The 25,832-nt window shown below is 35.8% G+C and overlaps 1 protein-coding gene across 5 annotated transcripts in view; it reads left to right on the forward strand.

Moving 5' to 3' along the window:
- The window catches only part of UTRN (utrophin), a 398,636-nt gene that overhangs the window by 206,956 nt on the left and 165,848 nt on the right, over positions 1-25,832 (forward strand). The gene's annotated exons all lie outside the window — the stretch shown is intronic.

Raw genomic sequence — 25,832 nt, forward strand, 5'->3', positions numbered from 1 at the left:
AAGGCAGTATTTTATTAACTTTATCATATCATAGTTTTACTTCTTACAGTTTGGTCAATTAAATGTATTTCTGTCTGAAAATTTATTTTCTTTGAAAAGTTTTAGGACACAGAATAAGGTAGTGGCGTATTTGCAGAAATACTTAGATGTGTTTTGTTTGCATAAGAAGTTAATGAAAACTTAATGAATTAATAATTTAGTTGTAAAAATTTGTAAATTAATTATTTCAGTGTGTTGTGTTTTGGTCCACTTCAGAGAATAAATTTATTCTGACAAAACATTTACGTATTATATAAACAGGTAGTTTTGGTAGAGAAGAAAAGCACATTTGCTAATGAATGTTATTTTATCTTTTTAACTACAAATGTGAATGTGTAAAACATCCTTTTTTTATTAGCTGGGTCATTTTTCCGATTCATTTGTATGAATACTTTCACAAAATCAAGTATTTTTTTCTCAAGTCATGTGACCAAAGTCTGAGGTATGAAGCAGAAGAAGTTCAAATACTGGACAAAGTTGTGTAATTTGTTTCATAATTATACCCCAAATAAACAGAAGTTTAGTTACTGAAGTCATTGGGAAAATTAATTCCCATTAGAAATACTCTTGGGCAGACTTCTTGAGATTTACAATTTCCTAAGAAACCATTAAAATTAAAATGTTTAGAATAGATGGTACTTTTTTCTTTTAGAAAATTAAAATTTGAGTTGAAAAGATATCTTCCACATTTCTTTTCACAGATGTAAAATTAACAAGTGCTCAGATAATGAAATGGGAAATATACAATTCCAGTACTTTCCAGCAGGTGTCGATATAAGGCAATGATATATGAGAATTTGTCTAAAGAACTGCAAATCCAGAATAGGAAGTGGCACAATTACTATGAAATAAATCAGCTCATGACGTACATAACTTATTTGCTTGGTTATATTTTGAAAACTGATCTTAGTTATTGACTGTGTTAACTCATATGATATAAATAAAAGTTTAGTTGCAGAATTAAATATTAACAGTTGCCATCTCAAATACTGACACAGATATCTATACCAACTACAAATAGTTAATTGTAGTACTTAAAGGTTTAAATAAGTTTAGTATTTATTTGCTTTAAGATACTATAAATTCTGTTCTTAAATTGTAAATGCTGTAATGATTTTATCTCTACCTATTCCTCCTACATTCTCTAAATTCAGTTTCTTAGAAAGGAAATGCTTTAAGTTTCAGTGTTTCTTCATAAAAACATAGAGGCAGTCTGTCATAAATACATTACAGACTGACATGAATGAGAAAAAATGTTGCATAATCGAAGGGAGACATGACTATTTTAAATTTTTATTGGCATTTTAATCTACCCCTTTTTCCTTTTTAGAATCTCTCATTTTACATATTATATGGAAATTCTGTCTTTTTAAAAATTTAAGTTTATTGGGGAAATTCTGTCTTTTATCAGGCTTTTTCCTTCGTGGCACCTTGTCTTTTTTCACTTATTTTCATACTTGTCTTGAGTGTCAGAAAATAGTTTATGTGTTACACAATTGAAAATTCATGTTGAATACTCTCATTTTCTGTTTTCCCCCCCATTGTATGTTTTGAAGAGGGGAGAAATGAAAAGAGGCCCTTGGAATTCACAGCTCATAGAGTTAAAATATGCTTTTCCCCTCTCACCCTATTCACACATTCACTTGTATTTTTTGCTTTTAAAAAGATTTCCTCCTGATTATACATCCCATAAAATTTGGAAGCATAAGTGCTGCTTTCTTGGAGATATAATTAGCAGCATTGAAATCGCCCTGATGACCTAAAATTACCTTATGCTGGATGCTAATTTTTCCAGATTTGGTTTTCATTGCTTAGCTCCTTTAAAATATTGACTTTAAAAATAATTTTTCATCAAATACAGCACAGTAAATGATTTAAAAAAATCAAAATTGGTTTTAATTTGTTTTTATTGTCTGATTATTTTGGGATATTTTTCATTAAAGCTTTGGATTAAAAGCTGATTGAATTATGTTGAATCTGAAAGGAATTTTGTAAGTCCAGATTTCTTTCGTAGTGCCAGTTTTCATAAAATATTTATTTACTGAGGACATGGTAAAAGCAGCTTTGTGTAGAGTAGATTGAGATATGAACCCTTAAACAAAATTGAGAAAAATATAAAATTAGTGTTATAAATGGAATTTCTCGTGATTTAAACATTAAAAAGAATTTTTATTGCTTGCTTTTATTTTTTATTTTTTTCAAGTGTAATGTTATTATTTTATAAAATTTACATTGTTTAAAGTATTGCAGATGTCCCCCTTTTTTCCCCCCATTGGCCCCCCCACCCCGCTCCTGCCCTCCCCCACCCCAGGCCTTCACCTCACTATGGTCTGTGTTCATGGGTTATGCATATTTAAGTAATATAACTTTTATTTGCCTGCATGTATATGAAAATTGCTTTAGTTTGCATAGTTTTAATAATCTCCAAACTCTTTTGATCATGTAGTCCTATCAGTAAGACATATTTTAAACATCTTTTTCTCTCTGTCCATTTAGAAACTGTACACATATGCCATGGTAAAGTCACATATTCAATATTAGTAGAGCACAGTTTTGTTCTTACTTTCTGCTGGTCTCTTCCTGCACCCCCGTTGGTTGTCTCTTTCTCTGTGTGGTGTACACATGCCATTTTGGTGACTTCTGATTCACACACACAGTGAATGTGCTGATCCCAGAGTCATGCCTGAAAACCCGTGTCTTTTGTGGTGGCAGAGCAGCTGCCTCTGAGCGCTCTTTGAAAGAGGGAAGTAGACCAGGGGGTGCCACCAGCCAGTCCGACTGACGGTCATGCCTGCAGTGTGGGCGTGTGGGCGTGTGGGCGTGTGCTGGCGTGTGGCTGTGTTCGTGTGTGGGTGTTCCCACGGAGAGAAAGTAGAGAGCTATGTGAGGTTGAGTGTGCGACCACCATGGCCCAGTCTCCGAACAGATTTTCAGACTCACTGGAGAAGTAAGTGCACACGGCATTTTTCGTCTACATGTGGGCCCCTTTATTTAGAGGCAGTTAAGGTTGAGGGTGTTTTTAAACAAGACAGAATGCAATGGTGTGTTTTCGAATGATTTGCACCCTATAGTTAAATTGTATTTTTTATTTCCGCAAGTTCCCCCACCCGTTTTTTTTAGATGGAAAACTATCCTATCTTTAATAATTAAATCCTCAAATGTTTTGGGGCGCTGGGGCTTTTCTTTGTCATCATCTGAATGTTGAGATGTATATATTTTAAGGTCAGCTCTCAGACTCCCTCCACGTCTTTCCATAATCAAATCACACACATATTGTTTGAACCACAGAAAAGGTCAGAATCATGGTCCGTAGCCTGGACTTAGAACTCTAGTTGATCTTATGAACATTGCTTCTTCTTGGTTTTATGAGAAATTCTTGTTTTGGTTAGTTCAGAAAATTTGTGCAACTTGAGGTATTTAAAAGAAAAAAAGCCAAGTGTGTAAGGATTTGGCTACATCTCACGTGTCTTCGTCGATGCCTTAGGCTGTTGCGTAAGAGCTGTATGGGTGCCTGGGTAGGTGCCATCCCTTACTCCCCTATTTCTGCACCCCCTCAGTGGGTTGAGATTACAGATAAAAGTAAGTGAGTCAAGACAGACAACACCTGCATCCCTATTTGTTATCAGGTACGGGAATCCCCCTCATCTGTGCTTTTGCTTTTCTCAGTTACCCACGGGCAACTGTGGTCTGAAAATATTAAATGGAAAACTCCAGAAGTAAACAATTTATAAGTTTTAAATTTTGCTTCATTCTTAGTAGCATGATGAACTCTTGCACCATCCAACTCTGCCCTTCCTGGAAGGTTAATTATCCCTTGGTCCAGCATATCCATGCTGTGCATACGGTATAATATTTTGAGAGAGAGACCATATCCCCATAACTTTTGTTACAGTATATTGTTGTAATTGTTTTATTTTATTATTAGTTATTGTTATTAATCTCTTACTGTGCCTGACTTATAAATTAAACTTTACCATAGGTATGAATGTACAGAAAAAAACACAGAATATATAGGTTTTGGTACTATCTGTGGTTTCATGAATCCACCGGGGGCTCTTAGAATCTATCCCCTGCAGATAAGGAGAGTCTACTGTATTTTCTTGCGGCTTCCAAAAACTGCAGTGCTATTTTAGATGACCCCCTGATCTCTATTTTGCCATAGCTTCCCAAGACAATATATATTTGAAAATTATTTTTAAAAAAGCAATTATCTTATTTACGAACATTTTGTTAATCAGAAAACTCATGCTATCAATGACTTTAAGCTAAAAGCTGTATAATTAGATGTGATATAATGCGTTGTCACTTAGCTAAAAAAATAATTAAAACTGTTCTACAAGATTGCACTTTAAATAGTTCTTTAACAGTCAAGATAATATTCGTTTAAGTCTAGGTTAGTGTTAGAATAGCATTATGGGCATGGATAAAAGAAGTCCTTTATTTTTATAATTTGATAATTGTGACTAACATGTTAATGACTTGTGTTTACCTCGGGGTAAAGTTTGTTAAATTTCAAGGGGAAATTTCTAAGCTGAATGTACAGCTGGATTTTGAACGTTCAGACATTATCCACGTCCTCTTACCAGTCACTGTGAACATTGTCAACTTCTCTTAGAATACTTGGCACTTTATTTGTAGCTCTCTAAAATAAGCAATTAGTAGAACTTGTACCATAGAGACAGAAGAATATAGAAAATTTCATGCTATGGTATCTTCCTCAGTTTTACAAAGTCTATTCATGTCTGGACAAGGTAAATGAGTACAAATAACTGAAACTGGAAGGGACATGAAGTGCATTCAAGGGTTTCTTTTATTTTTTCTTCTAGTTTGTTCAGTCCTATGGAATTCTAGATGATTCATTTATAACAAAGTTCACCTATAAAAGCAGGCGGGACCTTTTCCTCCTTAATAAATAAGAAGCAGATATGAAAGTATAACTTGATAGAGCTTAAGCAAGAATTTTGGAAAAATAGCAAATAAAGAAGACATTGACCTGGTTCACAATACAATATTTAACTTTGCTTTAAGAAAATGGAAAGAAAAACGGCCAAATACAGCAATAAAATAACCACAAGCTTTCATGACTGAAAAAAGTCTTGTTACCACTGATACAATTTCCTTTAATTTTTGGAGTGTTTTCTCATATATTTCATCATTAATACATAGAGTATTAATGAATAATTATATTATTATTTATCTTGAAGAGATAGATAGCAAAGAAATTGTCATTATTCCCCTTGGACAAATGGTGAGATGGGTTTTGTAAGTTGGTAGGTGCGGGAACGTGTCATTAATTGCTCAGCTAGTATGTGGCACAGCTTGGACTAAACATAGGCTTTCTGATTCTAGATCCATTGCCTCTTTTTTTGTTTTTTAAAGTTTTTTTTAAAAAATATATCTTTATTGATTTCAGAGAGAGGAAGGGAGGGGGAGAGAGAGAGAAACATCAATGATGAGAGTCATTGATCGGCTGCCTCCTGCACGCCCCCTGCTGGGGATCGAGCCCGCAACCCGGGCATGTGCCCTGACCGGGAATCGAACCTCGATCTCCTGGATCCTAGGTCGATGCTCAACTGCTGAGCCAGGCCTGGCTGGGCTCCAGTGCCTCTTTACACTTAATTTCAGACAGTTTTAGGAATATTTATCGCTTCTAGTTTTGTGAGGTGGAGAGTACTTGTTTTCTCCTAGAAGTTTAAACATAATGGAAACATGTTATTTTCAAAACTACCTTGATATTTGAGTTCTGGCTACATAATTTGAAGAGAACAAAGATTTTCTTATAGTTTAAACTTATATATTGGATGCTTCTTTAATGGGTTCATTTTTCAGTTTTATAAAAAAGATAGATTGATTCATCTTAATGCAAATTAATATTGTTGGTTCTGGTTTGAGTCATAATTTAGTTTGGTTTAAGTCTCCATACCACAAGTATTGAGTTATGTATTCAGTGAACCTAATTCTCTATACTCAAATGTATATTTTTATCATTATATGTAAAAGGGCATAATAGCTCCTTAAAAAATAAATTGAAAAGTCAGTTAACTAATTTGCTAGACTGGGTCTTTTCTATCAAGAAATTTTTAAAAAACAATTCAACTCTAATTGGAGTGGTGAACACAATATACAAATGATGTATTATAGAATTGTACACTCGAAACCTATGTAATTTTATTAACCAGTATCATCCCAATAAATTCAATAAAATAACAACAGAAAAACAATTAAACTTCAAGATCATGTATTGAATGGCTGTGATATGGAAGCAAGGAAGTATTGTTTGCAATTAGGTTTCTTTTGGGATTTTATAGCCTTCCTTTTAAACTTGACACATCATGAAAGTTTTTCCATGTTATTAAACATTTCTTATATGAGATTTTTAATAGTGTAAATAAATTTCTATTGAATGGCTACAGGATAATTTAAGCAATCCACTGTGGTTCGATAGCTGCATTGTTACCAGTGTTCTCATGATAAATGTTTCTTGATGAACATCATAAAAAATCATAGAGTGCATCCTGATGATTTCCAGGATATGTTTTTAGAATTCACTAACTGGACCAAATGAACATTTAATGATGTTTGCTATCTATTGCCAAGTTTCTCTCTTACAAGGCAGTACTATTTACATACCCAGTAGCAACTTGAATGCCTAATTTCCTGTACCCTCCCCGAAAATAGGTGATACCAATTAAAAATATTTTATGAAATTGTTAGGTGAAAAATGCAACCATGCTGTAGACTATAAACTAAAACCTAGTGAGTTTAACTGATTTCCCTAAAGTGTGGGACCAAACAGTCTATTTCAAAAGTGTCTGAAATCCAGATGCTGAGCTGGGAAGCCAAACACTAGTGTCTAAAATGGGATGTGACAAGTACCATGTAATAAAGCTAAAAGTTGTGTGAACACGGAAGAAAGAAAGTCAATTCTGGCTTGAAAATGTCAGGGGAGTGTTTAGAGAAAAGATAGTTAGGGATCTTAAGAAGCAGGTAGAATTTAATAGAGTAGATAATTCTGGGAATAGCAACTGAATGAACAAAGACATAGGGCACAAAGTGTGCTCATTGTATCAGAGAACATTGAGTCCTTGTTTATCAGAAATGGCTGTGAAAATCACTCATTAGCATTTACATTTTCTTCTCAATAAAAAATTACCCCTTTGAGTGCCAGCTCTGTACGCCAGATCACCATTGACCTTTGACTATTTCCAAAATTTAGTCCAGTTTTAAAGGAAAAATGTTCATGAATCTGGAGATTGTCATACATGGAGAGCATCTCCAAAAGGGAGTCCTGAAGTGAATTCTTTGAAATAGGAACATAATTCTTCTGAATGCCTCCTTGAAACAGAACCACCTTCCTTTGGATATAAGTCATTTTGGTATGAGTGACAAAAAAAATGTTATGCTATTAACGCTGAGTGAAAGACACAATATTTCAGGTAAAAAAGGGAACATAATTCCCAGGAGAGGTCAGTCAATCTAGTATTAAATTATAGATTTATAGAACTTAAGAATTGATAGAAATTATGAAAATTATTTGACCAGCTTCTTCATTTTACAAATGAGGAAATGATGCCTTAACATTGCTGTGGAGGCCTGTTCTTACTGTGCTTTTACATAATATTTCAGGCTGCCCAAGGTCACACAGCCAAGTGGTACTGGCAGGAGATTGCTCCAGTGTTCATGGCATTTTGTTCTATTTATTGTACTAATTTTGGGGGATTTGCATTTAAATTTCCCCAGAATTATAGTTTGCTTCTTATTTTTCAATGTCAATTTCATGAACTTGGGGCCATATCTTATTTTAGAAGAGTCATTTGAACAGAGCAAATGTTTGTAAATGTTGAATAAATTAACCAAATTTTAAGGTTTTTTTTTTTTTTTTTTTTTTAGATTTACAATGTTATAATATAGCAGAAATGCTATACTTTGGTCCCATGTAGTCTTTTAAAAATAATTTTATTGAGATATAATTCATATACAATAGAATTCAGTCTGTGAAAGTGTACAGTTCAGTGGTCTTTAATATTTTCACAGGGCTGCACAACTATTGTCACAGTTAAGTTTTGGACCGTGTTTGTCGTTACGCCACCGAGAGAAACCCTACATCAGTGAGAGCTGCTCCCTCTTTTATCCTGTCTGCTCTCCCAGCCCTCGGCAGGCACTGATCTATTTTTTTTTAACATGAGCTTGAGAGTAAGCACTTGAAAATATAAGTGTTAGGTAAAAGGGATGGAAAAATAATTCTAATTTACTGTGATGAATTTATTACTGTATCTCATAGAGTTTGATAGTTTTTGAGTTTTAGTTATTAATATTAATTAGGATAGCTTTTTTAAAGTGATTCATAAATCTCATAACATTATAAATTTTGCAGTTTATTTTTCATATTAATTTTTTAGAGTACCATAAAAACAAGTATAATGCGAAAATGCTGAATTTGGGATCAGAAGACCTGGGTTTGATTGTCTTACTTGCTGTTTGATCTGTTGTGATGCTCAAGTGACATATCAATCATCAGTTTCTTCATCTGGACAGTGAAAATACTACGCATTCTATTATTTTAGAAAGGTATTATAGGACCGATAAGTTGATGTTTTTGAATTTGCTATATGGGGCTAGGGTATTACTAAAATTAAAATATTAAAATTTATGTAATTTTTTGTTCTGTAACCCAGCCAAACAAGCACAATGACAATATTTATTCACATATGCTTTTACCACAGTTTGCTGCTGCAATAATTTTTAAAACAGCAGAACATACTAACGAAAAGCTGCTGTTTGTCTCAATTCAAGCAGCAGAATGTTGACTACCAACCATCTCATGTCTTTCTGCAGTGCAGGGTCATTTCATTTTTCTTCTTTCCTGAGGCACCAAGCCAGCTTTTATATTAAGGTACATTCTCTGCCAGTCAAATCATACAATTTCCAAACAACTGAGATTCATGTTGGGGCTCCATGAAAGGAACTATATCTTCAGAACATGACTAATGGCCCCTGAGGGACAGTTATCTAGTCAAAAGAAATATTCTGAACAATACTTTTCTTTATTTCTCTTGGTGACACTATTATAGATGTCCCCATTCCCTTCCCCCCTTTGCCTTCCTCCACCCATTTAGATTGAATTGTTATTTAATCTAAAATTAGGGCAGCCATAATTTTTATAATCTATATGTTATTGATCTTGGATGCTGGTGAGCACATGTAAAACTTGGAAAGATCTTGAAGATCTTTCTTGAATTTCAATAATAATTAAACATTCCGGTAATTCCAAGATGATAATTTAATAATCTCTATTTGGAGAAAGAGGTTTTGATAGGATCTGAATAACCTGAATTAATGACCATAAGGGCTGAGTGCTCTTTTCCATTAATTCTCGAAGCGAATCCTAAATCACTTCATTACATGGCCTGTCATTGCGGAAGATCCCTACTTGGTGTGGTGGGAAAGAAAGGGAAACATTTGCTCTTTTTCAAATAATTGCTTCTAATGGAAGCCTGATGATCTAAATGCGTATTTCTAAAAGTTGAGCAGCAAAGCTTGATAGGAAGCTAGTGAAAGATCTGAGAAATTATGATGTAAACCAAAAATTTCAGGAAGTCCCATGTGGTTGAGAATCAGTACGACAGTTGAATAATTCAGTAATTCACTTGGCCGATGTCATCATCGTTATTTAACAAGCTGGAGTGATTTCTAGAAATGCATGTAGAGCACCGAGAGTGGAGTAGAGGGCTGGTTCGGGCAGGTGTCTTATGGTTTCTCCGAATTCCATGTTGCAGATTGAACAAGACAGTGAGAGTAGAGTTTTCTTGTGGGCATTGAACTCATCAAACTTAATTACCAATGGTGACTTTGGATATTTTCAAGTTCAGTTCATTTTTTAAAGATGAGGAGACAGGTTTGGATGGGTTAAGTGACCTGTCCTGGGATGTATTAATAGTGGCAGTGGCTGAACTGCTTTCATAAGGATATATTCTATTTTTGGATTTTAGGGGGCTATTTTATAAAAGTGTATTTTATAGGTTTCTGAAATGGACTATTAATACCAAATGAATCAAGTTGTTGATGTGAATGATTTATTTGGAGGTGGTTCTGGAAAATAAATAAATAAAATATCTCTCTTAGATAAAACCCACATGGCAACGTCTTAACAGTTGTTAAATCTGGTTGTCAGTATATGGGTGTTTATTTAACTATCTTTCAACTATTCTGTGTGCTCGAACATTTTCATGATAAAATGTTCCAAAGTAATAGCAACTCGACTATGATAAATGTTGGAGAGATGACTTGAAACTCTGAAAGCTTAACTGTTGAGAATCATAAAAAAATGTAATCATCCTCTTTGTGTATTCTTCACGTTTTGTTAACTTAAGACTATGACTAATGCAAAAATAGTTTAAAAGTGTCTTGACTTACCTGCTGATAAATATTTACTGAATCTGTAGCCTTTCTTTCTTTTAGCTCATTTAAATCGTACAAAAGTCATTTTTAAAAACTTGTATTTCCTTTACAAAAGCTGCACATGTCTATTACTCAGGTTTGTGACTTCCCCAGCTCTGAAATATGCAGTGTTGATACCCTCATTTATTATAGTCTACTAATTCCTGCAGAGATTGGAAAGAAAAATGTCCTTCGTGAAAGCATTCATTATTTAAAATTCAATATAATAGCAAAGTTTGGCTTGCACCACTATTTAACAAGATTTTCCAAATCCTGTTTGGAACTGATAATTTTGTCCAGTAGGCTAAGGGACTCTTTTCTTTGGCGTGTTGATAAAATGTCTTTGTCTTTCACGTTTGTCGAGGTGAGTAGAAATTTATCAAGACACAATTCTTCAACTCTGAGACTCTCCTTGTCTTTATTTAGGAATGAAACATAAGCTTTGCCAAAGGAACAATTGCTCATAATAGGTTACTGCAAAAGCCATTTTTATTTCATCCTTTTGTTTTTCCCATTTTTTTCTGAGTTGCTACGTAAAGCTGCTGTTTTATAAATTGACTTAGTCCTATATGGTGTGGTTCTTTTAAGGACACATCCTAGTATATTTAAGCTTTTTAAGTCTTTTATAACAATATATATAACACTTTTCACATTGCCAGATAAACTGAATTTTTTCATTGGTGAAAGAGTGATAGAAATTATAATATTTGAAACCTAGAGTTCGTATTTACTGAAAATTGTAGGGAACACATTTGATGCTGTTTTCCAAGAATGAATTGGAATGGCATATTCTTGAGACTGTAAATAACTGAAAGAGTTGTTGGGAGATTTCAAAATGTGTGTATTTGTTTATAACATATAGCTTGTGCTCTTGATTAATTGCTCTTGATGAACCTCCCTGCTCTTTAAATTAAATCAAAATTAACAAATATTTATTGCAGTCTGGGAGAAACCTCACTTAGTGCTTAAAGCACTGTATAGAGCAGTAGAAGGTTGGCTTTAATGAAGCCAGAAATGGAAGAGTGGAGTCCTCCAGACAGGGACCCGTCAGGGGACAGCTCTGTATTGGGGAGTGGGCGGGTTGATTAGTGCCAGAAGGAAGCGAGCAAGGGCGCTTATTTAAATAGTTCTTTGTAATATCATTTTACATTGAAAAAAATCCCTTGGGAGGTTAAATAAAGAATGAAGGTGCTTGGGAAGCAGTGAATGGTAGGGGAGGGGGCCCTGGAGTGGGAAGTGAGGTCATCTTTCTGGACACACCTTCAACTGTATTGAGCATAATGGGATGTCACTTACCATTGCTGAGCCTTGGTTTTGCATCTTGAAGTTGGTATAAAAAAGTGTTTTTTAGAAAAATTTGTGAATTATACTGTCAAAGAAGTATAATGACAGTCAGCTTTTGAATATGCATGTGTCTCAAATCATCTTTTGTTTGGCAAGTTAAATCAGATTTCATTAGTTTTAAAACTGGCACTTACATTTTTACTCCTAGATATATTAAACCCAAAGTGCTCCTTTTGTAAAATGCTGAAAAAAAGGAAGAACATAACATTCATCAGTTAATTCTGCTCTATTAATGTCTTTCTCTATGTCCTTTCGCTCTTCTTTGTGTCATATGTATTTATTTGTATAAAAGCATATTTATACAAATTTGGAATCATTTTACAGAAAGCTTTTTGCCTTTTTGAGTATCGAGTGTGCCCACCTCTCCTAACAGTATTTTATATTTCTTTATTTTAAAAATTAAGATTTTTATGGCGGTGTTAAGTATTCCATTGTATTTTATAAAATAGACAAATAACTTTTTTCTCATTTTGACCTCATAAAGCTGCAACAGATTGTTTGTGTATGAATCTTTGACTATAACTCATAGTTTCTTTTTGTTAGGTTGAGTTTCTGTAAGTAGCTCTGCCGGATCCAAGGTTCTGCACTGCCAGGGGGCTTTCCAGAAAGACTGTCCCAAGCCATGCTCCTATAGTGTATGAGAATATTAGCTTCATCATACTCTTGTTTGCCTTGGATTTTATAATTTTAAAATATTTGTCAATTCGATAGTTTTACATTGCCATCACTGACTACTTGTAAGAATATTTTTATTGTATTTATTAGCTTTTTTTTCTATGACAAAATTTTAATTTTTTTTGAGCTGGTGTACATCCATTTGATGTTTTTACAGCTCATCAGCATCTGTTTGATCCTAGAGAATTCAAATTAGTTAGGAAGTGATTCTATCATTAAAATTATGAAATAAATATTTTCCTAAGTATGTGAGAGCAAAATAACAAGTCATAGTCCCTATAGTAAACTATTTTTGATATCTTTTGAAAAAAAATCAGACATTCCAATGATTTACTTAAAAAATGCCAGTTCACAGGTATGTTCATTGGTGCCCAAAATGAAACCAGAAGTTACATAGTCTCAGCATTACTTAAATAATTAATATTTTCTGAGGAATTCATGATTATATTTTTAACTCATTCCAAAAGGGTTTAATCCACTTGATATAGCAGTAGTGTATCGATATTCATATTCTCATAAGATTTAAATAAATAAAATATGTTTGAATGAAATGACTTGGGGTGTGTTTGAAATAGAAGACTTTCCCGAATATGAACTATGTCCACCTCTGCATCTTTATCTCCACTCCTCTGTTTCCATGCAACTTCCGAGCCTTTAATCTTTGAAGTTGGACACTACTTCACACTATATTTTGTCACTTTCACTGGATGAACCCTCTTTTTTTACATCTGTGTGGTAGAAACAATAATTCATATCTCTGAGAGTTGTCCATAAGATAGACTGTGCCTGGTAATAACCTGCATAACACACTGTTTACACACGTAGGAAGTAACTCATGTTGTAGTTACACCCACCTTAATGGTCTTCAGGAAGACCAAACAGGATGCTGAGAGAGAAAGAAGAGCGGGAAGTGGAAGTAACTTTTACTCAATTACGAATGATCTTCAGAAATCAATGACCTGATTTTAAGAGGTTAAATAATTAAAAATTGAATGTTATTTGAACACTTTATAAAATGATAGGCTGATCTCCAGATATAACTGACATATAACATTATGTACGTTTAGCAGCTTTCAAGTGTATAAATGCAGTGTTGTTAACTCTAGTCACCATGCTGTACATTAGATCCCCAGAATGTATTCATCTTGCACCTGGAAATTTGTACCCTTTAATCAACATTTCCCCATTTCCCCCACTCCACAGCAACCATCTTTCTGCTCTCGGTTTTGGCAAGTTTAGTGTCTTTAGGTTTCACATGTAAGTGAGATCATACAGCACTACAAATGACTTACTGTTTTCCACTCAAGGAAAGGTCTTTATGTTATGAGAATTTGTCATTTTCCACCATGTGCTTCCCTAGTGTAATGAGTGGGACATTTTGTAATTGTTGCTCAATTTAAAATATTATGGTTTGGTGGGCTGTTTGAAGGCTTTAAAAGACAAAAGATGAAATCACTAAAGTTTGACAATATTTTATCTGAGGCTGATCTCTTGTAATGTTTGGAGGGACCCATTCATCACAGTCTGTGCTTGGCTCCCCCATAGCTTTGTTGCTATTGGGTAAAATTCTGCCATTCTGGAAGAGTTCTCCCAAGTTCCCAGTGAATGCAAGATCTCTCTTTGGATACTTCTTGGTTCTTAGACTTGATTGTATTGCCTTTGTACAAACTTATAGGACCTACTCAATTCATCATTTATTTCTGACCGCAAGGTACAAAATTTTTTAATGAAAATAGATTTTTCCATGCATCAGAATTCTATAGCACATCTGTCAAAGGTTTGCTGTGCACTGAAAATCACAACTTTGATATTCAGCATTGGTACATAAGATATCGAAAAATATTTGATGAAATGAATTAGGATAGAATATCAGTTTGCAAGGCAGGGCATTGATGATAGAACTTCCCTTGCAAGTCATTGTTAAAGTCCAATTCCAGATCTGTTCCCACTCTTCTTGTATTGTGACTGAATAACTTTTCCCTTATTATCAGTTTGGAAAGAGATAACCTATCAATTACTTGTAGAAAATTACATAGAAATGAGTCGATATTCTATTTATTGTGTTGCCTCTACTTTGAGAGGCTACAGCCCTGTTTCTTGCAACTGTTTCTCAGAATTATGTAGCTTTAGTGTGTGTACCGATTTTTTTGCCTTCCATCTTTTATATCTAGCAACTGAACTTAATATATGAAGTAAGTTACTCATTTTCATATTTCATCAGTATAAATTCAGGTAAAGGTAAGGTTCCTGATATCTAGAATGTTTAGAAATTAAGCTGAAGAAATTATTTTGAGGATTACAGGTAGCTTTTATTCTCACTTTGGATCTCCCTTTTCTTTCTTTGTAAGTGTTTGCCTGTGAAAATTGCTAAAAAGAAAAATTCTCAAGTAGTAATCCTGTTTTAGTGGCATTGAAGTGCAGTTAACTTTCTTGGAAAGTTAACATAGAGTATATTTTTGTGATTTTTTTTTCATGTCTTCTTAAATTGAAGGTATTTGCTTGTTAGAACATAATGGAAATGAATTTGATTGTAATCCATCGACCTGAAATGTGACAATGAACAGAAGTTATAGATGAACTTTATTTTATTCAGTACTATTTATAAAAATGGTATTTAAAATTTGGAAATAAAATAACTGATCTCTGCTATTTTGGTGTGGTGACACTCATACACAAAACACAACTTCAAATCACATGCAGTTTATACATGCACAGATGTAATTACTAATACAGCCAAAAAAGAAAGACAGGGAGTGAGAGCTAGATGGTGGTTAGGGCATATAATAATTAGCATTTTTCAGTAACAACATCTGTTGCTGGCAATATTGGCAGTATTGTAGGAGAAAGCAATCATTAAAATTAGCTAATGCTCAGTTTAAGTGCCACACAACGTACTGACATTTTCAATATTTTTACTAGTTTTGCGTGTTCTCATTCCAATAAATATGTGTTTTAGAGTTTGTATGACTGCCTTGTATAATATTAGAAATGTTCTTCAAACGTCTCCAAATTGAGCTGGGGCTGAAGCTTGTATTTCCAGTGGGTCAAAGTCATGTTGATGCGAATTGTCGTAGACATATATTATCCAACACCCATGAATGGATCTCGCTGTGAATTTGATTCTCCTTGACTTAGATCACCACTGAGTTAGAAATGCCCCCCAACCTGAAACACACATTTTCCTCCAGTCTTATTCTCTTATTATTCTTGATTTTTCATCTTAGAATTCCTGTTTGAGATTTAATTGGTGGAGCATGAGTCGTTAGATTAATTCCACAGGTAGCACATTGACCCTGACCTGTGACTCCTCACTTGTAGAGGGGTGTGCGCCCACCAAGCCTCAGCGAGCCTCTCTTGGGAGGAGGGAAGTGAGGGGCTTCTGCTCCAGCCTGTGGGGTCCTTAATCTCATTGCGTAGCCTTTGCTGGACACTTGTTTGCTGATTTGGGAGTTTGTCAAAGCGAGCAGAGAAAAGCAATCCATATTTTCTTTAAAGGTGGAACTCACCAGTGAATCACCATGTGAATCATATGCTAAGATACAAAACAAAACTGGAGTCTGCGTAATTGCTTATGAGAATAAATGCAGAGCCAGAAACTATGTTTCTGGAAATACTTGGATGAGCTGAAATATTTCCCATTTATATCTTGTTAGTCCTGTGTTTAACAAACTGGTTACCTTTTGAACCCTGTTCTAGGAGGTGTTAAAATGTGTACCTTAAAAAGTGCTTTCTGTGGTCCAATTAGTTTGGAAAATTCTGCAAGTTATGTCTTTTTTTGGTGTTGCATGATTCACATTATATGTTCAAGGCTATGAAGAGTCCTGCAGTAAAGGAACATATTTAACTTTGTTCATGTCACTGTTTTTTGAAACATTTTTTTTCCTGAACCAGTTTATCATGGAAATCAGTTTAGAAAATGCTGTTGTGGCCATCCCACAGCTTCATGCTTGTGGAAGGCTGCAGAAAGGGCTTCTGGGTAAAGGTTAATTGTCCGACTTGTAATGGGCTTCTCCACTCTTTGTGATTTTGAGGACATTTTTGTGGCAGGATTGACCTCCCCCACCTGGTTACTATAGGAAGAAATGGGCTCTTTTGTTAGAACCCAGAGCCTTTTCCTTTTTCCCCTGAATTTTCAATAATGTCTTAGCACTAGAAGTGCTCTCAGCAGCCTGCTTTGCCCATCATTAGTTTTTTAATGGGTTATAATATATATATATATAATATATTATATAGTATAATGCTGGTATTTAATGCTTTCTGCCTGTTCCAAATGTGCTGTTTTCAAATGAGTTGAATGAGACTCTTGATGGTAAACAGGAACACAAATTCAAATGTTTTCTTAAAACAGAAACAATAAAGCATGGAGAAAAGAGCCAACAGATTCCAGGATGAACAAATGACGGAGAAAAATGAGTGAAAAGATACAAAAGGCTCTCAGAACCCTCCCCCAAGGAAGGATTCCTGGGAGGGTTTCCCCTGAGTTTTGAACCTAACCATTAAGTTAAATATGCTATTTTATTTCAGCCAGTCCTCCTAAATAAATAGAAATTCTAAAATAGTTATATTTTTTCTCAGATATGTAGATTATCTGTTAGTTGCATGTTCCTGAAGCAATGAATAAATAAATGATTGAGTGAGTGAATGAATGAAAGGAGCCTGGTTGTCAGCTTCCTTTGGCTTGTGGTGCTTCCATCACCAGCGGCAGGTTGCTCAGGATGCATCCTACCAAGTCACTCGTAAATGAATTACAGTAGTTGAATGTCTTCTTCAAAACATATGAGATGTGACGAAGGATAAATTCCTCTCAGTACTTTGACCTATGAAGTCTGTACAAGGTTAGAAATATAACCTTCTAAGTTGTCCCTACCAGGGGAGTTTAATTGTAAGAGTTCAGAAGCAATTCTGATATAAACAAAAATAGCTTCAATCTTTCAATATGTGAATCTTTAAGAAACCCTGTAACTCGGGTCCAGAGGCAATCCAAGTTAGAGCACTTTATTTCCTTTAATCAAAGGCTTCACCTTGGTTAGCATAAATAGGGGGGTGCTCTTTCCTGGTGTTCATTTACAGGGTGTAAACTATTTGATAGAGAATTTAAGATACAGGAAAAAAAATCTAAGTTGTTATAAAATATTGTTACAAATCAATCAGAAGTGTTTCCGTTTATGAAACACTTATAATTATTCAGAAATACTTCTATTGAAGGAATGTGCCAAACTGGGAGATCTATAGTTTCAGTGAGGAGTCAGTGTATCTATTGTATAAAACTGCACACTTCTCAATGGTTTCCTTCCAGAAGTCATTTCCTTTACTACTTAGCCATAATCATGTATTAATTCAGTTTCTCAAATGTATGGAGCTCGTCATTTAATTCTGAGCCATAATAAATATTACTCCCTCTGTCCATGTAGATTGTTCTCTTTAGAGGGCTCTTGTCTAATTGTCTCAGTTGATAATTCAGATATAACTTCTAGGAAGCCCATCCCAGCTGCCTTCCCCTTTAGACACCTGGCCTAGGAGCTTCTCTGGGCTCATGTGACACCTTTTCCCACCCTGTCATCTTTCTCTTGGTTAGTTTCTGAAACTTTTAGCTCAAAACCAAACCCTGTGAGCGATGCTCAGTTGCTGAGTTTTTCACCCGTCTTAAGCTCCGTTCCTGTTCGTCCACATCAGCACACATTGGTCAGCGCCCACAGTGTGCTCTCAGTCATTTCTCTTCACCCTCGTTGTTCATCGGTCAGAGCCAGGCCATCCTAACTGGACAAGTGTAGTAGCCACCTAGGTGTTTTTCTGCTTTGTTATTGCACCCTCACAGTCTGACCAGTAGCCTCAGTGACCTTTTAGAAACATAAATCAAGCCATGCCAGTGCTGTGCTTGAAACAGCCCGCAGGCTTCCTGGCACACAGAATGAAGCCGAACCCCTTCACCTGCCCCGCCAGGCCCTGCTTGGTCAGGCGTTCATTGGTCTCTCCAACCTCATTATTTACAAAAATCACACCCGTGCCACATCTGGGCCACAGCGACCCTTTTGCTTTTTCCTGCACACCCCAGAGTATCTACCACCAACCTCGGCACCACTGTCCCTTATCCTGAAGCAGTTTTCACTGACCTTCATTCGGTAATTCCTCATCAGTAGTAGCCTGGGGCCCTCGATGTCACCATTTCATTGTGTTTAATTCGGTTCTTCTGAACTAGATCTGCAATGGGCCGTGCAGCATATACTGTGAAATCTTGAACCATTAAAAAAAATTTATGACTCCCAATTATCACTTAACTAATCCTCAGTTAACTGTAATTAGCATTGTTGTTTAAGAACTGCTTAGGAATGCAAGGTTTGGGGCTAAGATTTAAAGACGATGTATTGGATATCTTCAAATCATAAAAATGAGTAACACAGATGAGTGGGAGAACTATTAGCAACTCTCCTTGAATTAGGCCGCAGGCCATAATAATTTGCTGCAGCAGGTGTTATAACCCTAATCACAGTTGTGAATCAGTTATATTTGTTTCTTACCCGGTCATGGATCAGCGGTTGCTTTGGATGTTTGCATTTTCTCTGCTAGGTTTTTCTTTGAGAGCCTTTTTTTTCAAGTTTTAAAAATTGAGGTGAAATTCACAGAACAGAAAATTAAGCAAAATGAACATTTCTGATAGGATTTACACTTTGGTTCCCGTGTTTATTGCTACAGTTATTTCAGAGTCTCTAAAAAGACTGGAATGTGTTTCCAGTGTTTCAAAGGGATTCTTCTGTGTCCCCAAATCATATGCCCACTGGCTCATTGGACAGTCTGTCTGAATCCGTGCCAGTTCTGCCCTTGTAAATCGTGAGCCCGCTTTCTCGTGCCAGGCTCTGCTCCAGGCGCAGGTGGGCCCGGCGCAGCCCACCCCCGGGCGCTCCACCACCTGGTGAAGAAATCTGTCAGGAACAGGAGACTGCTTGCGGCTTATCTAGACTGTTCCTTTGCCTCTGCATCTACGAACAGAAACCCATGATTGAATGAAACAGCATGAATTCAATTCAGACTCTGCATTTATTGATTTCCAAGCAGAACTAGTGTCATCTACGGCTGTACTGCTGGTTCCATTCAGGGTCAATAGCCATGATCTCTTGAGAAATCCGAGGGACGTTCTCATGGGATTAGACAGGAACGGGTTCTTTCTTCCAGCCTCCACATGTTTTAAGTTCTTAATGATTTAATAGCACTTTTGGATGAATCGGATCCACTCCATCCCTACTCTGCTGAATAGAAAGGGAAGCATTCTCCAGCATGCAGATGACATGTTTAGTAACAGAAACTATGAATATTTTTGATTGTCCACTGTGACCTAGCTGTCCCAGGCCTGCCATCGATTCATTATCCTAAAGCAGGATTTTCAACCGGTGTGCCAGTTGTTTGCAGCACATCCTTGGTGTGCTGCAAGGATGTTTAAAACATGTGATACCTGACTATTTAATCAGGGGCACTGACCTCTTTTCACTGTCAAATAAAAAAATGACAACAGCCAACATGACAATAGCTGTCTGGTGTGAATGAATCAAAATTACATCTATTTTTTGGTCAGATTGGCAAAACATATATTTTTGGTGTGCTGCAGAATTTTAGTCAGTACTTTATGTGTGCCGTGAGAAGAAAATGGTAGAAAATCACTGTTCTAAAGCCATCGTTGTGATTCCACTTGATGTTCCCTCCCTGTATTTGAAAATCACTGTTCTAAAGCCATCGTTGTGATTCCACTTGATGTTCCCTCCCTGTATTTACTAGTTCAACTGGAAGTCTGAAAAAGCAAGTTGTCTCAGTTTGGTACCCAGGTTTGCAGGGAAACATGATCTCAAATTTATTGCCACCCACTCCGTACCATTCAAAACTTGCCTGAGAATTTAGGGAGGATCCTCTGAAATATGCAGTCCAGCCATTTCTCCAGATAACCCAAATCTATCCCTGGATTTAGCAGATCCTTGGGTAGTCCCTACTTTGACTGTATCCTGTTGTCCTCTAAAAGCTTGCTTTGATTAAATTGGACCTTGGTGGTTTAAAAAGAGAATATATATGAGTGTAAATGCACTTACATTGTAATTCAGAAGATGGATCTTTTTCGCAAACTAAATTAAAAGGTATAGCGATTATTTAGAGAAGCCATCTGTCACTATTTGAAAGTTATAATTAGGATCATAATTTTTAATATCATTGTCATACGTTGGAAAAGAAAAACTTTGGGACATCAATTGGAGGTGCTCTCCTTGTGTAATATCACACTACTTCAAAGTTTGGAAATCTGTTTGGCTGAATATTTTTCTTCCAATTTTTAAATTATATTCATTTTTAATTATTAATACTGCTGGGAAGAATGCATTTTACATATGATATTCCTTAATAAAAATTTCTTCACTTTATGTAAATACTGTGCTACAGCCAATGTTCTACTTGAAATTTGAATTTATACTTTTGTGTAATAATCAGATAAGTAGAAAACATAGGAAATTAATAACTGCATTTTTGTTACAGACTAAAAATCTTTAGAGTTGATTTTTGAATTCCACTTGCTCCAAATAACTTTAGTACTCAATGGTTAACCAGGAAATTTTAAAAAATGACACCCATTTCAATTTTATTTGTCCAGCTGTTCATTCATTTTACAAATATTTATTTTTGTTCCTACTATGTGCCTGGCACTATGAAAACCCTTGCTCAGTTCTTTTTCTCTGCAATAATTATTTAATGTTTAGAGATTAGAATACTTTATGCTTACACACATGCTTTATTAGTTAGAGCTATGCCTAAAGCTGTATCTTCAAACACAATTAGCCAAAAAAGGGCAGAATGCACCAAATATGTTTTAGTTCTACTCAAAGATTTAATATGACATATTTAGATGTAATATTTAATATGTTTTATGTTCTATCAGAATTTATATCCTTTTAAGAAAAACCATTAAGATGAGCATGAAATTGACCACACACAATTCTTGATGGAATTCAACTATTTAGTTTTTAAAAGTTGAACCATTTGATTTTGACACTTAGAAAATAACCCCTTGTAATCATAGTACGTTTAAAATCATAAATGACTCACGCAAGGTCTTAGAGCCTATTACAAATTTGCTGTCTATGTGATTAAATGAGCACAGCCAATTCATATTAAATTGGTCAATACACACGTTTTATTATTGTGCCAATAGACCGATCAGCTTTTTGGTTGTTACTATGATTATTATTATTCATTTTTTAAATCAATAAGTGGAAGCATGACCACAATTTTATATTCATTAATAAAGTACCATTGTGTTTTAAGCCATTAGGATAATTTGGCATTTATGCAGTACTTTCTATTTTAAATGATGCTATTATCATTTGAAAACTCTTCCTATCAATTTGGTGATTCTCGAAATGCAACTCATTATAGGATGAAATAGAATAACTACTTAATGAGGCAGATTCCAACTTTACTACTTCTTAAGCCAGCATATGGGACAAGTCCAGTTTACCTTTAAACTGTTTTGGTGTCTACATGGAAAAAAGTGTTAATGTGCCTTGTGACATTTCTCAAGGAGTCCACAATGGTGAATATATTTCTCGTTCTACATAATTTATTTCCAGAGAGTTTATTTAACCTGTGTGAAGTTGCCCTGGCTTTGGTTGAGTTTGCCAAAGTGTACCAAAATTGTAAATTATCTCATGTCTATGATTTGTAGCACATAATCTGGAGAAGCCAAAGTTAGACTGGCTCCATAGAAAGAAGAGAATTTAAATGACCTCTTAAGATCTCTCCCAATTCTGAGTGTGATTTTGTGAATTAATATTTATATTACAGTTGACTTAGAAATAAGGAAGCATGTTGTGGGTGATTAAACTCTAGACCACCCAGAAAAGGCATTTGGTGTCTAAAAAAAAATGTCTTTCAACTTGGAGTAGCTCATCACATGTATTGTTTAAGTGCGGACTTCCCTTCAGCCAGAGCCCTATGCCAGATATCCTGTATGTCTATATGAGTGTCTATCTGTCTCTCTGTGTTTTTGCTATGATGCAAAAGGAATGTAATATATTGAATTCCTTTTGTATCATTAGTTTAGTTACCTTCTGCTTATATTGAGCCTGGCTTATTTGGGGTTAAGCTTGTGAATTTAATAAGATCATAACACATTGTGATGGCCATGACTACAGAATGGAAAATGCCACTACTACGTGCCCGTTCCTTTAAATCAGTTTTAAGTACCCACCTGTGCTGCTGAACTCTCCATTTGAATTTTATTGGCTAATATGTTTTCACTCCAACTTCAGTTCCTTTAACTCCCACAGGTAGGTAAACTCATCTGGGGATGTGTGCTGTTGCCCTTCAGCCTCTATTCTTGTTCTAATAAAGGCACCAGCTGCTTAATTGCTAGACATATACGCCTTTCTTATTTTATTGAAATTAAAAAAATTTTTATTATTAGAAATTTTTTAAAATTATAGTTGACCTACAATATTATATTAGTTTCAGGTGTACAACATAATGATCCGACATTTATATCCCTTACAAAGTGATCACATCAGTGTAGTAACCATCTGTCACCATCAGGCCTTCCCAACTTTAAACATCAATTTAAAAAAGCATAGTTTCTAAAGAGCAAGAAGAACTGTAACACTTTCAAACCTATTATTTGGGAGATGTTCAGTTTCTGCTGCTGATGCGCTGAATTGTAGTGAATGAGAAATAGCGTCCGAAACAATACTGTGTTTGTTTTGGGTGTTTTTACTACCTTTTCCCATCTTGTGTGCATCGGTTTCTGCATTTCATGGGAAACCTGCCCTCTCTAGTGAAGACTTGGTGAGCTGGAGGCGAGAGCTCTGGGGATTGACCTGTCTCAGTCGGACTCTACTCTTTCTTTCTTACTCCTGCTGTGCCCTGTCACCTGTTGGTGACATTACCACGAGAATGAGGGGGGACTGAGGCATTAGTGTAAGCGGAATGGGAGCTTTAAGGTCTGAAACTGGGAGGAAAGAGGAAGGGGGAGGCGTAGGAAAGGATTTCAGCTGGCGGCAGAAGGTGGGTTTGAGACCTGGGATGGCCCTTCTCGGTCCAGCGTGTACCTAGGTCGGGCAGGCGCGAGCAGATGCGTGCGGAGTGGGAGCCCCCGGCGCACGGAACTCGGGCTGATGCTTCGGGACGTGGGCTGTAACGCGGCTCTAAGACCCGCTTTCCACCAGTGAGCCCCAAGATGTTTAAAACGTGCAATTCCGGACTGTTTCGTCAGGGGCACGGACCTCTTTTCCCTCAGACTGTCAAAAAAATGACAATGGCCAACACAACAATAGCCATCCGGTGTGAATGAATCAGAATTTAACGTATTTTTTGGTTCGATCAGCAAAAAATGTATTTTTTAGTATGCTGTAGAATTTTAGTAATTAGTTTATTTGTGCCCTGAGATGGAAAAGCTTGAAAATCACTGCTCTAAGGGCGTCCTGAAGTCAGGCTGGGAGACCTTGGCCAATTGGTCCATCTCTCTGGGCCTTATTGTCTTCTGTAAAATGGGGATAATACTAGTGTTTACCTCTAGGGCTGTTGTGAGGAGTAAATGAGCTATTATTGGGAAAGTGCTTAGACGCTCATTTAATTTAATATTCATATTTAATAGCAATTTATTAGGATGGGAATAGCAATGTGGGTAAGTTTTATAAAACAAGCATTAGGAACCATTTTAGATAGAAATAGAATTTTTATTGCTAATGTGAACAGACCATATAGGTTATCAAACTTTTTATGGGTCTCCAAAGAAACCATGTACTTTTCTGACTTTGGGCCTCTCCTTTTGACTAGAATGCCTTTCTCCTAGAAACATTATTGAGGGGTCATCTCAACTGCCATCTTCCTAGTGAATTCTTCTTGAATGCCTCCAGGCAGAATTAGCCCCCCCCCCCCCCCCCGACCCTGTGGCACTTACGAAGTTAATATCTTTAATATGGCACTTATCTCATTACAGTGAGATGATCTTCTTACAGGTGTGTATTCCCACCTTGGGGACAGATACAGGGTCTGATCATTTTAATCATCAACCTGTGTAGTCTGGGATGTGAAACAGGTGGATGTCACTGATGTTTGACTAGGAAGGTTTAGGATTCTCTTAGTGCTCACAGGTAAGGTTTTCCTAATACTTGGATCACCTCCCTGCCTTTTACCCTGCGCGTGAGATCCCATTTCGAGAGTGTTATAAATATCTGCTGCATTTCTTAGGAAATACAGGGAAGCTGATCCGGGTGGTTCTGGAAGAGAAATATTTATTTATTTTTCCTCCCCCTGCCCTTCCTCCTGACTCCCTCCTTTCCATCTCCTTCCCTTCCTCTCCTTTCTCTTCCCTGCCCTTCCTCCTTTCAGGGGGAGGGTAAGGAAGGGGGTGTGGGGGAAGGTGGTGGGTGGTAGGATGGGTACAGTTAGTTTACTTAAAGCTCCTGTTTATATTTGCTCATCCATTTAGAGATTTTATTTAATTTTAGTATAAATAGATTTTCATTATATTCATGAAATATTTTATCATATTTTTCATGAAATTTGAATGAATAACTGGTTCAGTATTTTCTGTTTATAAACTACTTATATATACATGTTATGTTACCCCCCCCAAACTCTGTATTGAATCAGTGTTTTATCTCACAACAGAAGGTGTCTATAATTAAGAAAAAAAAAGAGTGCTATCATGACACCCAATTTAAGAATAATAGCCATATACAAATTTGTGGGGTTGGCTGATAAGAGTTTTTTACTGGTTTATTATTCTTAAGTGGATTAATAATATGTGTTTTGTTCTGATATCTTTATAGGCATATTGGAAATCATCTGTATTATGCTGTGTCATCTAATCTGAGGGAAATAAAGCATGGACATTTATAGGCTTTTATTTATAAATGGATCTTTTAGATATGTTTCCTCACGTAGAGGCCATTTAGCTCTAGGAAACAGGAAAGGCTGTAGAAACTCCCATCTGCTTTGGAAAGTGACTTTCGCTCTCATATTGGGCCAATGGTCGTTGCAGGTGACATCTGTTTCATTTTGAATCACCTCTATATAAATATTAGATAAAACTAATATGAGTATGTTAGAGTAATGTAATATGGGTATGTAAGAGTAAGCTTATTAGCAACTCCATGAATATTAGTATAAAAGTATATTTGGAGCACCAAGTAGGAGAGGCATTATAAAGAAATACTGTGGTGGACAGTGCGTCCAGTCAGCCCAATTTCTTCCAGAAAATTGTAAAGGAATCTTCCATATAAACTGTTTTCTTACTTATATTTTATCACCGGAAGTAGTGGCTCTGTTGAATAGAGGATTGAACACGTGGGTGTTTGTCTTGATTTGGCAAC

This window comes from Miniopterus schreibersii, assembly GCF_964146895.1.
Source record: "Miniopterus schreibersii genome assembly, chromosome: 6".
In the NCBI taxonomy this organism is placed as follows: domain Eukaryota; kingdom Metazoa; phylum Chordata; class Mammalia; order Chiroptera; family Miniopteridae; genus Miniopterus; species Miniopterus schreibersii.